Source organism: Arachis hypogaea, chromosome 13 (genome assembly GCF_003086295.3).
Source record: "Arachis hypogaea cultivar Tifrunner chromosome 13, arahy.Tifrunner.gnm2.J5K5, whole genome shotgun sequence".
NCBI lineage: Eukaryota > Viridiplantae > Streptophyta > Magnoliopsida > Fabales > Fabaceae > Arachis > Arachis hypogaea.
In genome coordinates this window covers 33,791,921-33,805,105 of record NC_092048.1, presented here as the reverse complement: position 1 = coordinate 33,805,105, position 13,185 = coordinate 33,791,921, and the positions used below count along the sequence as shown (strand labels likewise).

Below are 13,185 nucleotides of genomic sequence, written 5' to 3'. Positions count from 1 at the left end.
ATTTTTTTTATCGAAAGGGGTTTATATATCTCACAAGCAATGAATAAAATAAACAGAATATTTATTCAAATAATAACTATATGTGACACACAAACTAACAAAAAATATCATGCTTAAATCGACAAATACTATATAACTTTTTTATATAAACACACTTTTTTCTATTTTTTAGCAATGAATATAAATTTAAATTTTAAAAAATAATCAATTCAAAATTTTAATAAATCTTAGTTTCCATGCTTTTCATTCAGCCAAACCGCAAAATGAAATATCTCATTGACAAATAGGAATTATAAAAAATATCTCTAACAAATATCACATTAAAAACTATAAAAAAATGTTCTATATATACTAAAAGTCAACCACCAAATTGTCAACTACTATATATTTGTGTATATTTAAACAAAGATGTTAATGTTCACACCAAAAATCAGCCAACATATATTTATATGTGGTTAAACTTATTTTTAATATGTATTTTATATTTTAACATATATTTTGTATCAATAATTGATTTAGTAGTTGATTTTTAATATACACATAATATGATTAATATTTATATATATTAATTTATATATTTTTTAACTAAATAATCAACCATCAAAATAATCAAACAAGCCATAGTATATAATCAAACTTGCTATAAATGAATAATTAAATTTGTGTAAATAATATAATAAAAAAAATTTGTGAGATGCTAAATACGTATTTTTATATGCAATGGCTAATTAGTGGTTGACTTTTAGCATATATATAGGTATATATAAAACAGATAGATACTAAAAGAAAAATAAAACAGAATTAAAGTAAAAAAATATAGATGATATGAAAAGATGTAGGTATATATACATGCAGAATTAACACTGGGCTGTTGACATGCTTTATTTTGTCTATATTCTGAAACAAAAAAAAAAGGTTTTGTTAACATAAAAGAAGAACAAAATTTCAACAAATTTTAGAATCAAAATCGAGGAATAATTAGAAAATCATACTTTGAATATGTCAAACCAAAATGTCATCTTGATAGGGTATAAGACCCTTATCCCTGAGAGGATGCCACTGTGGATAACAACAGCTCTCAAGTTTACTAACTTAGAAGCCAAGTGTACTGTGGGGCCACTTCCAACTGATTGACCATACAAAATTAGTTCTTCTTCCTTAATCCCATATTGACTCTTCAAACAATCATACACTGCTTCTACGTCATAGTATGTGTTCAACTCGGTTGGCTATTATAGTTAGAGAGGTGTTCATGCAAAGATTGTCCAATTAGATAGGCCAATATAAAAGTTTGGTAAAAGATAAAGAACTCGGATGATAGAAAATTTGAAAGTTAGCTTCTTTTACCTATACGACAACATTTAATTAGATATAAAAATATTTTGTGAATACAAAATTCAATCACAAAATATGAAAATACATTAAAAAAATATTATGCGGATAAAAAATTAACTATTAAATATTTTTGTATAAATATATATATTGTTTAATTTATTTTTAATATGTATTTTGTATTTCAATATGTATATATTCATATAATGTATGTATATAATATACATATCCATTCTCATCATAATCATAAATTTTATTTATTATAAATGTAAATTTGATTGACTATATATGGTCTTAAAATTTGATTATAATTGCATATCTGATTTGATTTTATTATTTATGAAATTTATGACAAATGTAAATCTAATTTGTACTTTTTAATATTGTAAGTCGATTTCTTATGTATATATCGAGCAACCAATAGTGGTTCATTTTGTGGTGTTCATAAAATTTATTTAATTAATTAGATATCACTATAAAATAGCTTTGTAATAAAAAGTTATCTCTTTCAAATTTTTATTTTTGTCTTTTTATCATTTCATAGGGTTATAAAAATTAAACTCTTAAAAATAATCCAATGAAGTGACAAAAAAATAAAAATGAAAATTTGAGAGAGATCAAATCTTATAATACTTACCTTACCTGTAGAAGCACCATATCCTGAGTAGTCATAACTGCAATTTAATCAAAACGTAGTATATTTTAGGAAAACAAATAAAAAAGACTTCCCTATTATTCTTTAACTTCAAAATGATGTATCTATATGAACAAAAGGAGCAGCCATCCACTATACGGTATTATAAGAATAGACACTTTCATGCCACCTCTACAAATTTTTCATGAAATTTAATCTTATTCAATTTAACAATTAAAAATTAAATTTCTTGTCATCTTTATTATTTACACGAATTTTAACAATTTATATTAGAAAAAGTCTAGAGGGCCAGCAACTTTGTTAAATTCTGGCCAGCATATAACCAACAAAGAAAAGTGAACCATTGGATGAAATCTCACACTAATCTCACACTATTAAAACCATCATTGATGGATATTTGATGGCTACAAATCACAAAAGTTGCTGCTCCCTAGCATTCTTCTTTATATTATTCAGAGTATTTGAAGTGAAAAAAGATTGTTTAAGTCTAAATTATAATAGAAAATGAAATTAGCTCTTTTTTTCATTGAACAAATTCTGGATTCTTTTTTCTGTTTGGTTTTCTTATTTCGAACTATAATAAAATTATTGATTTACTAATATCTCAACTTTCATTGGTACGGTGTAAATATGGTTGATCTAAACAATCATCACAACCTGAATCTATCAATTCTGCTAGGTAGACAACAGAAATTATGAACAACGTAAATAATGGACTATATTCCAAGCTTACTAAATATGAAAATAACATCCAATGTAATTACCCCATCGTGTTTCTAATTTCACTTTCCCATTTTACCTTTTTTATTAACCTAAATCTTGTTTTCACCTACCCCTAGGCCCTAACGTCAATCCTATTTTTTCACCGCATCACCTTACTGCCACCTCCTATCACCAGAAACGAAACTTCCCAACGCCGCCCTCGTCCGCTGTCGCTAACCAGCCGAGACGAATCGCAGTTCTCCTGTTGCTAGGACGCTGTACCACTGCCGCTATGTTACCACCGCGCAGTCGCGTCTTCTCCCCATCCTTCATGCACCGTTGCTCTACCCATTTTGAAGCCTACAAAGTGATGTCACACTGTTGCTGAGCTAGAGGCCTTGTTCTATTGCTACTTCAACGTTGCACCTCTGGCCTTGCTTCCACACTGCTGCGTCATACCGCTTTGCTTTATTCACCAATTGGTATGACCCAAATAGACATCCACATCTTAGTATAAATAACCATTCACATACATAGTAAAATAAACATCCGCCATAGTTGATAAGAAACAACTAACATGTTGACTAAAATACCACCCGTGTATCATGTTTAAATGGCGTAACTTAAACCCAACTTGAAATCAGGAAAAACTAACTAAATCTAATCCAAACCACATCACAAAAGAAACCTGCAGAGCATGTGCATGCATAATCAAGCAAATCAAGTAAAATATCAATGGTATACCTAACTAAACATCCACTTTAGAAAGAAAAGAACCATCTGCATACATAGTAAAATGAACATCCGACTTAGTTGATAAGAAACAAGTAACGAGACAGTAACTGCAGGCACCGAGGTCGCGATACAGCAGAACGATGGTAGAACAGGATTACGAGAAAGCGGTTGCGGATGCACGTGTAATGCAATACAACGGCACTCGTGGCCAGGTGCGCAACTCACGGATAGACGGGCACCTCGCGACGGCTCTCCTTCTGACGGCGACAAAGATCTATGTAGGCGGATCGACAACGCACTGTCGATGCCTAGCAGTGGAGGTCTGAACGGCAGACGGTTAGCAAAAACAGAAGGACAGTGCAAACAGACACATCGTTTAAAAAAAAATAATTCAAAAATAAAAAAAATTTAAAATTATTATAAAATTAATTTTTCTCTTTTAACCTATTATTTAGGTTGTTCAGAAAAAATATTGTTACTTATACTTTCTCTTTTCCTATTAGACATTATTTATATATAATTTTCTATCTATTGATTCTATGTATGAAATCTATGACAGAGAAAAAACATGAGAAAAGTCGAAGAAGAGCATGCTACCCAAATCGCTGCAAGAAGCCCAAACCTCTTTTGACTTTGGAGGATGAGAAGGACACAAACAGTTGGTGGTCGCAAATGTGGGAGGGGTATGGCATTGGGTGCATCAACACCAGCAATGCGCCTCGATTTAATGATGCTAAGATGCTAGGGGACCATACTACTACGGGTTAGCAAGACCAATGAGGATGTGGTGCATGGAGTTAAAGGCATGCTAGCTACCATTGGGAGCACCACATTAAGTCGATACAAAGGTGACTGACCTGAAAAGCATAGTCAGCCAATTGTAAACGCTCATGTAGTCGCGCAATGTAGAGCAGCTCTTCTAACAGTGTACAACTAACCCATCCAACTCCCTTTATGACCGGTAATGGTAACACACGCAAGATCTAAAACGAAGATCCACCCACACTGACGATGATGCCGATGACAACGAATTCCTCATCGAGGACTACCTGTGAACATTATTTTATGACATTATTCACAATTGATATTTTTATTGAATTTATTTGTTTATATTATATATACAACAGGTAAGGAAAAAAGAAAACCTTAATTGATCATTAGGCTATTTCTAAGAAAAAGATAAAAATAGTCATTTTTATTATTTATAGATGCCCCTCGCATCAGTATAGCTATTTTAATAGTAATTTTTTATATTTTAGCGACAGTTTTACTAACAGCCACGAGGCATTGGTAAAAATCATCAAATTTTATCAATAGGGTTATGACTTGTCACACTTTTATCATTGTCCCGACCATCTATAAAATTTATTACGCGCCTGGACTATAAATCGTAAGACTATCGATAATACTTAACATTCTTGTAATGGGTGAATGAGCAACACCATATTCACTAATGCCACGAGACGAATGGTCTATCGAAATGCGAAGTCAAAAATTAATAAAAGGAGTGGGGTGGAGATAAGGGTACAGTGAAGGTGGGATCCTGGAGTCGGAAGAGGAATGGTGATGATAATAAAGATGATGATGTTGTTGTTGTTGTTGTTGTTGTTGTTGTTGTTGTTGTTGTTGTTGTTGTTGTTGATGATGATAAAGAGGGAAAATGATGGGATGATAGTAAAGATGATGATAATATATCAATGAGTAAAATTAAAAAAAAAAAAACACTTATTGATGATATAAAATTAATGGTAAAGACAACTAAAATTGATTTTATTATTGGGATGAAGTTCAATCAAACTAAACGTACGTTATCATTATTTTTTAAAAACATTTTAAAAATACTACCTTTTCGTTAGATTTGGATACTATATAAAATTAATATGTTTCTTTTAAATCAATATTAAAAATAATGATAGTTTGGTTTAATTATTATTCAAGGTACTTTTAACTCTCAACAACTAATAATTCGTCAAGATTCCAAGAACTAAAACCAAATATTGTGTTATATCATAATGAAGTTATTATATAGATTAAGACGTTGCTGTTAAGGCACTATAATTGGCCTAATAATAAGGTATTAAAATAGTGTATATATATATATATATATATATATAATGCTAGAAACACAATTATCATATTTACCAATTAAAATTCATAATATTTATAACGATAAAATAAAAGAATAATTAATAAGTCTGAAACTTGATTTTAACAATTAAGGGTTTTAGCATTCTTTTACATATGAATCTATTAAAATTTTGTTGTCCATTTTATCTCCACTAATTCAATAATATAATGAAATTTCCCACTTCAACGATCACGTTATATATAGGTATAATATATTCATCCCTCTAGAAAATAAAACCAATTGCAAATACAAAGAATAACAATATTGAGATCAAGCTATAAATATGGATGTGAATAGAAGAAGAAAAAGAAGAAGAATAAGAAAGGAACCTCATAATATTGACGCGAAGTTGAGCTCTGAGGTACATGAAAAGGTCGATCATCTGACCCAAGTCAGCGGCATTGCCATGCGAGTATAGGAATGTAAACCTGGCAAAAGGGTGTTTCCAAAATATAGCAATGATCTTGTTCCCACTCTTCGTCTCTAGACGATGCACTTCCACATTCTTCTCTTTGGGAAGCGGCGAGAATATGAGCTTCATCCCATCCTTCTCCTCTAGCACTTCATACGTTGGTGGGGTTGGAGGATAAAATGCAAATCTTGAAGCTACATTTCCCATTTATAGGGTTATATTGTCGTAACTCCAATATGCATGTTCTATAATAATGTTGATTAGATTTTCAAGGATATATTATCTTAGTCTCACTCTATTTGATTCTATCATCATGTGCTAATGACAAAAATGAGAAAAAACGGTGTGCCACTTTTTTGTTGTTGTTGAAATGATTCGTTTGTGGTGGGTTACAATGATGGAAATGAGTTATCTGTATTGAGATTCTAAATGGAATGCAAGTGTAAAATGTGAAAGCAAAGGAGGAAGGTAATCGAAGAAAACCAAAAAAGTAAGTATACCCTATTTAAGCGGCTTCATTGTTGGAGCTATTGTTGTGGTGGGAATAGATAGGACCATTTACCTTCATTTTCATCAATTAAAAAAAATCTTAAATAAGCTTTGGGTTTGGGTTTTAATAAATATTTTGAGTTTTGAAACATTTTTTTTTTCTAGTCCAAACACTTTTAAAATATTTCGTTATTTTTTATTGGTAAGAAAACGGGGCTAACGCCTAAGATTACACATCTACAATGTTTTGGGGTAAGATTGCCCTTCTACAATCATCAAGCAAAATCTGTCTAAGTTCTGTTGCAGGTTAATCTGTGAAGTGAACTCCAGGATGGGTTCTCAAGCTCTTCTTTGCTAATCAGTCCGCGCACCGATTTTCTTCTCGATAGTTGTGAACAAACTTTACTTTTCATTTCCTTTCTTTGAGTGTTGCTATTGCTCTAGCTATATTGTCCGAATGTGCCTTTAGCTTATTTTCGTGATTTATCACTCGTCCAACCGTTTCGAAATCAGCTTCAATAATAACTCTTTTAAAGCCCAAGTCTCAGACTATCTTTAAACCATGCAAAACACCCCAAAGCTCAGCTTGGAAGGCGATACACCTTCCCATATTAACCATATATCCCGCGATACATCTTCCATCTTTAGTTCTAAAAAGGCCGCCGACGGATCCAAAAATTTTGGATAGTGGGGAAAAAAAAAAAAATATATATATATATATATATATAATTTTTATAATAAAAATATTATGTATACATAAAAATTAGTTATCAAATTATTTATTAATCATTATATATTTATATATAAATATATATATATTATTTAATTTATTTTTAATATGTATTTTTTATTTCAATATATATACACAGGTAGTTATTTTCGATGTATATATAACATGATTAGTTTTTATAATATCTAATTTTACAAATTAAAACACTAAAATAATCATTTATAAATAGGATAAAGTATATTTTTTGTCCTTAAAGTTTGACAAAAATTTTAAAAATATCCTTAAGTTTTATTTTGTTTCAATTTTGTCTCAGAAGTTTTCGATTTGCATCAAATATACTCCTGACGGCTAATTTTTCAAAAAATTTAAGATCGATTCAACAATAATTTCATAAGAACAACCCCTCAATACAAGCAAATCAAGCATAATTTTCATGTATTATTGTTATATTGGTCTTAAATTTTTTGAAAATTTAGCCTTCGAAGGTATATTTGATGCAAATAAAAAATTTCTGGAATAAAATTGAAACAATATAAAACTTAGGGATATTTTTAAAACTTTTGCCAAACTTCAAGGACAAAAAATATACTTTACCCTTATAAATATCTGTCTTTTATATAGGATAATGCTACATATTCATATTTTTTTGTTAACCAAGTCCAATCAAATTTATCTAAGACAACAAAAATCAGTTATGACTGATATTATTTTAAATTTTATTGTTTAACTTGGTTAGACTTAGTTCATAAAAAGACTTGGATGTGTAGTATTTCTTTTACATATATAAGTAAATACTTATTTAGAAAATTACTTCTTATACAATTAGAAGTCAATTCTTATTGAGATTCATAGTTAAAAAAGTTCTTTCAATTAATGTAGTTACAAAAAAAATTAAAACTAATATAAAAAAAAGATAAATAACACTCTTTCGAGTTGATTTCTAAGAAAAAACACAAATTTTATTTAAATTGAGAATTGATCATTCTAATGACATCTAATATAAAATTTTTAAATTGACTATGAAGTACCAAAAGTTAAGTAAAAAATTATTGTGTGGTCAAATTTAATAATTTAGTGGGGGCAAATAAATATTATTATCATATACTACTCAAAAAAATTTCAAATCGTAGTGGGGGCGATTGCCCCACACCCATATACATACATCCGTCCCTGCCGCCGTACCCTGCTGCTTCCATATCTCCTGTCACTGCTCCATCTGTATTTAGTTTGATCCATTCTTTTAGTGGACACTTCCATTTGATATTTGCCTCCCTTCTTTTTGGGCCTGATTCCAGCAGCTTCGCTTTTCGAAAAGCTAAGATGATGGAGTTTACATAGTAGTATATAACCACTTTAGTCTCTTTTGGTCTCTTGAAAGGGAGAATATTTCTCTGTTCTTCCAATTCCAAGTCCAACATGTGACTATGAACTGTGTGATCTATCGTACTTGTTTGGTGATTCCAAGTTCCGTAGTAAGATTTCAACGGATCCATACATCAAAGAGAGATCTATAAAAGTTAGATAGATGACTTGGTGCAACTATTTTTTGCAAAGTTCTGCTTACCTTCGGACAGTCTCGGACAACATGCATCAAGGATTCCTTTACATTAGTCTATATATGACAGTGAGGGGAAGCACCAAATATCCTACTGCCGTACTGGGCCTTTGGGAAGTTACAAGTTTCTTGTGCACTAGCAGCCACATGAAAGCTCTGATCTTTTGGGGTCCTTGCCACTTCCATATTATATTCCAAACCTAATCGTTTGCCTCTTATAGATGACATAAAGCTTGATAAGCAAGTCACGTGTTCTTTTCCACATTAATCTATCTTCTCCTAGATCTTCACATGGTGGATGCAAGGCCCTTATTTTTTGGACTATGTTGTCTTGGAGATTGTCATTGAAGAGAGAGAAAAGTCTCATCCTCCACTCTCCATAACCGTATATTTCAGTTTCATTTTCAGGTTCAATTCAGCCCCTTTTAATAATAGCTGCTGTAAGTGGTAGTTCATCCCTTAACCACGACTTTTTCCAGAGAAGTATCCTAGTGCTGTTTTCAGGTGAAAGAGCAATGTTTTGTTTGAATGTGTCCCACATCTTCCTTAAGTTTTTCTAAAAGGGTGTATCAATTGATGTTGAATTCATAGCCTGCAATAGATTTTGTTGTCTTGCATATTTATGCTTTATGATTTTTGTCCATAATGTTCCTTTTTCACTGACTAACCTCCACAGAAGCTTGAGGATGAAAGCGTCATTCATAGTGTGCAATCTTCTAAATCCCAGACCTCCTACCTTCTTTGGGCTATATATGACCTCCCATTTGATAGCATGAATTTTTCTGCTTCCTCCTTTCTCACCCCCAAATAAAGCTCATTTTCATCCTTTCTATTTCATTACAATTTTTTTTTGGAATTTTGAAATACATCATGTCAAAGTTGAGTGTAAGACTTACAACTATTTTTGCTAGTATAATCCTTCCGGCCAATGATAAGCACTTTGCTTTCCACCCCTTTAGTTTGTTTCTAACTCTGTCAATTGCACCTTTGTATATTTCTTTTTCTTTTCAGCTATTGGAAAAGTAGGCTCTCAGATATATCCCTATGCAAGGAACTTCTTTGAATCCACACTCGTTGGTTATCTCATCTCGCAAATTTCTATGGAGATTTTTTGAGAAATAAATTGAGGTCTTTTTCGCATTGATAGTAAAGCCTGAAGCTTTTCCAAATTCTTCCATGATCATCTTTATCTTCTTGATTTGGCCCACTGTGGCTTCCACAAAGAGAAGAAGATCATCGGCGAAAAGCAAATAAGAGATCAAAGGCCTCTATCTTCCTACCCTCATCGGATACCATTACCCTCCTTCAACTTGTTGTTCAATTAGATTTAAAAGTTTGTTCATAGCTATGACAAAAAGATAAAGAGAGAGAGAGAGGGTCCCTTTATCATATACCCCTCGAAGGATCAAATTTTTCAGTTTTGCAGCCATTCCACAGAATTTTATATGACACGGTAGTAACACAACTGATTTGGAAGTCCAAACTCCTGCAGGCTCTGTTTAACAAACTCCCAACTTCTCTATTATATGCCATTTTAAAGTCGATCTTAATCGTAAGGAATCCTTTCTTCCATTTAATCTATCTCATATCATGCACCATCTCCTTTGCAATTATTATGTTATCGTGGATGATTCTTCCTGTTATGAAACTAGATTGAAAAGGAAAAATTCTTTCTAGGAGCAGTGGCTTAAGTGTTGCAACCAGGATCTTTGTCAAATATTTGTAGATCATATTGCACAAGGCAATGGGATAGAACTGGTTGATAAATTTTGGGTTTTGTATCTTAGATATCAAAGCAATCAAAGTTTGGTTTATTCCTCTTATTATCTTCGAATTCTTCCAGATTTCCTTTATAAAAGAAAAAACTAAATCTTTTACTAGTCCCTAATTTTCGTTAAAAAAGAAAGCTAGGAATCCATCTTCCTCGGGAGCCTTCAAAGATCCTATGGTGAAAATAGAATATCTTACCTCTTCTTTAGTGAGAAGCTTTTCCAAGTCCTCCCTGATATGTTCTTCCAGCATCGGTACATTACTTGGATAATTTAAAAGCGGCCTATTATAATCATTTTGTGCATACAATTCTTTGAAGAAATTTTGTACCATTGATAAACCACTATTTTATGGTTTATCTTGTACTCAATTGAGTGGATTTTATCAATCTTTCATACACTTGTTTATACAAAATGCATATTTTACATTCTCCTTCCTGATTTTGTGCTATTATTGAAAATATGCTTCTTTGCACTTATATTTGCTAATATTAATCATCTCTTATTGCCATTCGATGCCTTGATATGTGTGTTAAGTGATTTCAGAAATTACAGGGCAGGAATGGCTCAGAGGATGGAAAGGAAGCATGCAAAATTGGAAGGAATACAAGAAATTGAAGGAACTGCTAAAGTTGTCCAGCCTGACCTCTTCGCACTCAAACGGTTATAAATTTAGCTACAAAGATCCAAATGATGTGGTTCCAGTTGCGTTGGAAAGCTAACGTCCGGGGCTTCGCAACGATGTATAATTCGTCATAGCTGCCTCGACGCCAAGCGACGCGAACGCGTAGATCACGCGGACGCGTGACCTGGCAAAAATACAATCCACGCAAACGCGTGGACGATGCCTCCGCGTCACTTTGCTGCGACCTAAACGTAACAGAAATCGTTATAGGCGATTTCTGGGCTGTTTTTGACCCAGTTTTCGGCCCAGAAAACTCATATTAGAGGCTATAAGGTGGGGGAATGCATCCATTGATGAGGGAGGTCTTCCATTATTCACTTTTCATAATTTAGATGTAGTTTTTAGAGAGAGAGGTTCTCTCATCTCTCTTAGGTTTTAGGATTAGGATTCCTCTTAAAGAATTTAGGATTTCAACTTCTTCTCAGGTTCAATGTTCCTTTTATTTATTTTCTCAATTCAGTTTATGAACTCTTTATGTTTAGATTGATTTTCTATTTAATATAATTTGAGGTGTTTCAGAATTATGATTGCTTTCCTTTATTTATATAAATAATTTAGATTTTTTCCTTTTGGCTTTGGTTGATTAATTGGTAACTCTTGAGTTGTCAAACTCATCGTGATTGATAATTGTTATCTTTGCTGATTGATTTAAATTCCTATAACTCTAGTCTTTCCTTAGAAGTTGACTAGGACTTTAGGTGATAAATTGATTTATCTACTTGACTTACCTTCATAGTTAGAAGTTGACTTAGTGGGGAGCAAAATATAATTCTCATCACCATTGATAAGGATAACTAGGATAGGACTTCTAATTTTCATACCTTGCCAATAGTTTTCTTAGTTATTGAATTACTAATTCCTGCAATTTATTTCTCTTATTCAAACCTTTTCAAAACCCAAAAATAATGTTTTCCATAACCAATAATAAATTATACTTCCCTACAATTCCTTGAGAAGACGACCCGATGTTTAAATACATCGGTTTATAAATTTTATTGGGTTTGTTACTTGTGACAACCAAACGTTTGTATGAAAGGACTTTTGTTGGTTTAGAAACTATACTTGCAACGAGGATTTATCTGTGAATTTCTAGACCACGCAAAAGTCTTCTCATCAAAATGGCGCCGTTGCTGGGGAATTGCAAACGTGTGCCTTATTATTGGTTATTGTAAATATTTGCTTTTTGCTTGTTTATTTGTTTTTATTTTTGTTTTTATTTTTTACTTTTTCATAAATTAAGAGGTTATTGGTTTTTATTTAGTTATTAAAAAAATTTTCCAAAATTTGTTCTTCGTGTTCATCTTGACCTTCAAGTTGTTCTTAGTTGTTCTCTTCGTTTTGATCTTAAAATTTTAAGTTTGGTGTCATTTTATTGTTTTTCTCTTTCCTCATTTAATTCAAAAATATCTTTTCTCTTTATTTTAATTGAATTTTCGAAATTTGCATAAAAAAAATTTCAGATTTCTATTTTAAAATTTTTATCTTATCTTATCTTAGTTTTAAATTTCAAAATTCAAATCTTTTTCAAAAATTATATCTTTTTCAAAACCTTATCTTATTTCAAAATCAAATTTCAAATTTCAATATTTAAATTTCAAATTTTAAATTTCAAAATTCAAAAATTCAAAATTCAAATTTTAAAAATTCAAAATTTAAAAATTCAAAATTCAAAATTTAATTTTCAAATTCAAAATTTAAATTTCAATAACCTTTTAATTTAAATTTGTTTTTATTTTCGTTTTTAATTTTTATTTGCTATTATGAGTTCTCACCCCCATTGCTTTAAGTTTGGTTCCAATGTTGTTGTAAGGAATGGAAACTATAATGAAAATAGGCATCAAGGTTGGAAGAATCAAAGATGGGAGGAGCCACAAGGATTTGATCAACCCTCTTGGTAACAACCCCCTCCAATGCACTATAACCAACAACCATTCTGTGATGCATACCAAAATGATGACTATGGTGGACTCCCTTATAGTTACCAACAAGTCCC

General features: G+C 31.5%; 1 pseudogene; it reads right to left on the bottom strand.

Annotated features, from left to right (window-relative positions):
* Positions 1 to 986: 986 nt before the first annotated feature.
* LOC114925027 (uncharacterized) lies at positions 987 to 6,402 on the bottom strand (annotated as a pseudogene).
* Between the last annotated feature and the right edge of the window lie 6,783 nt (positions 6,403 to 13,185).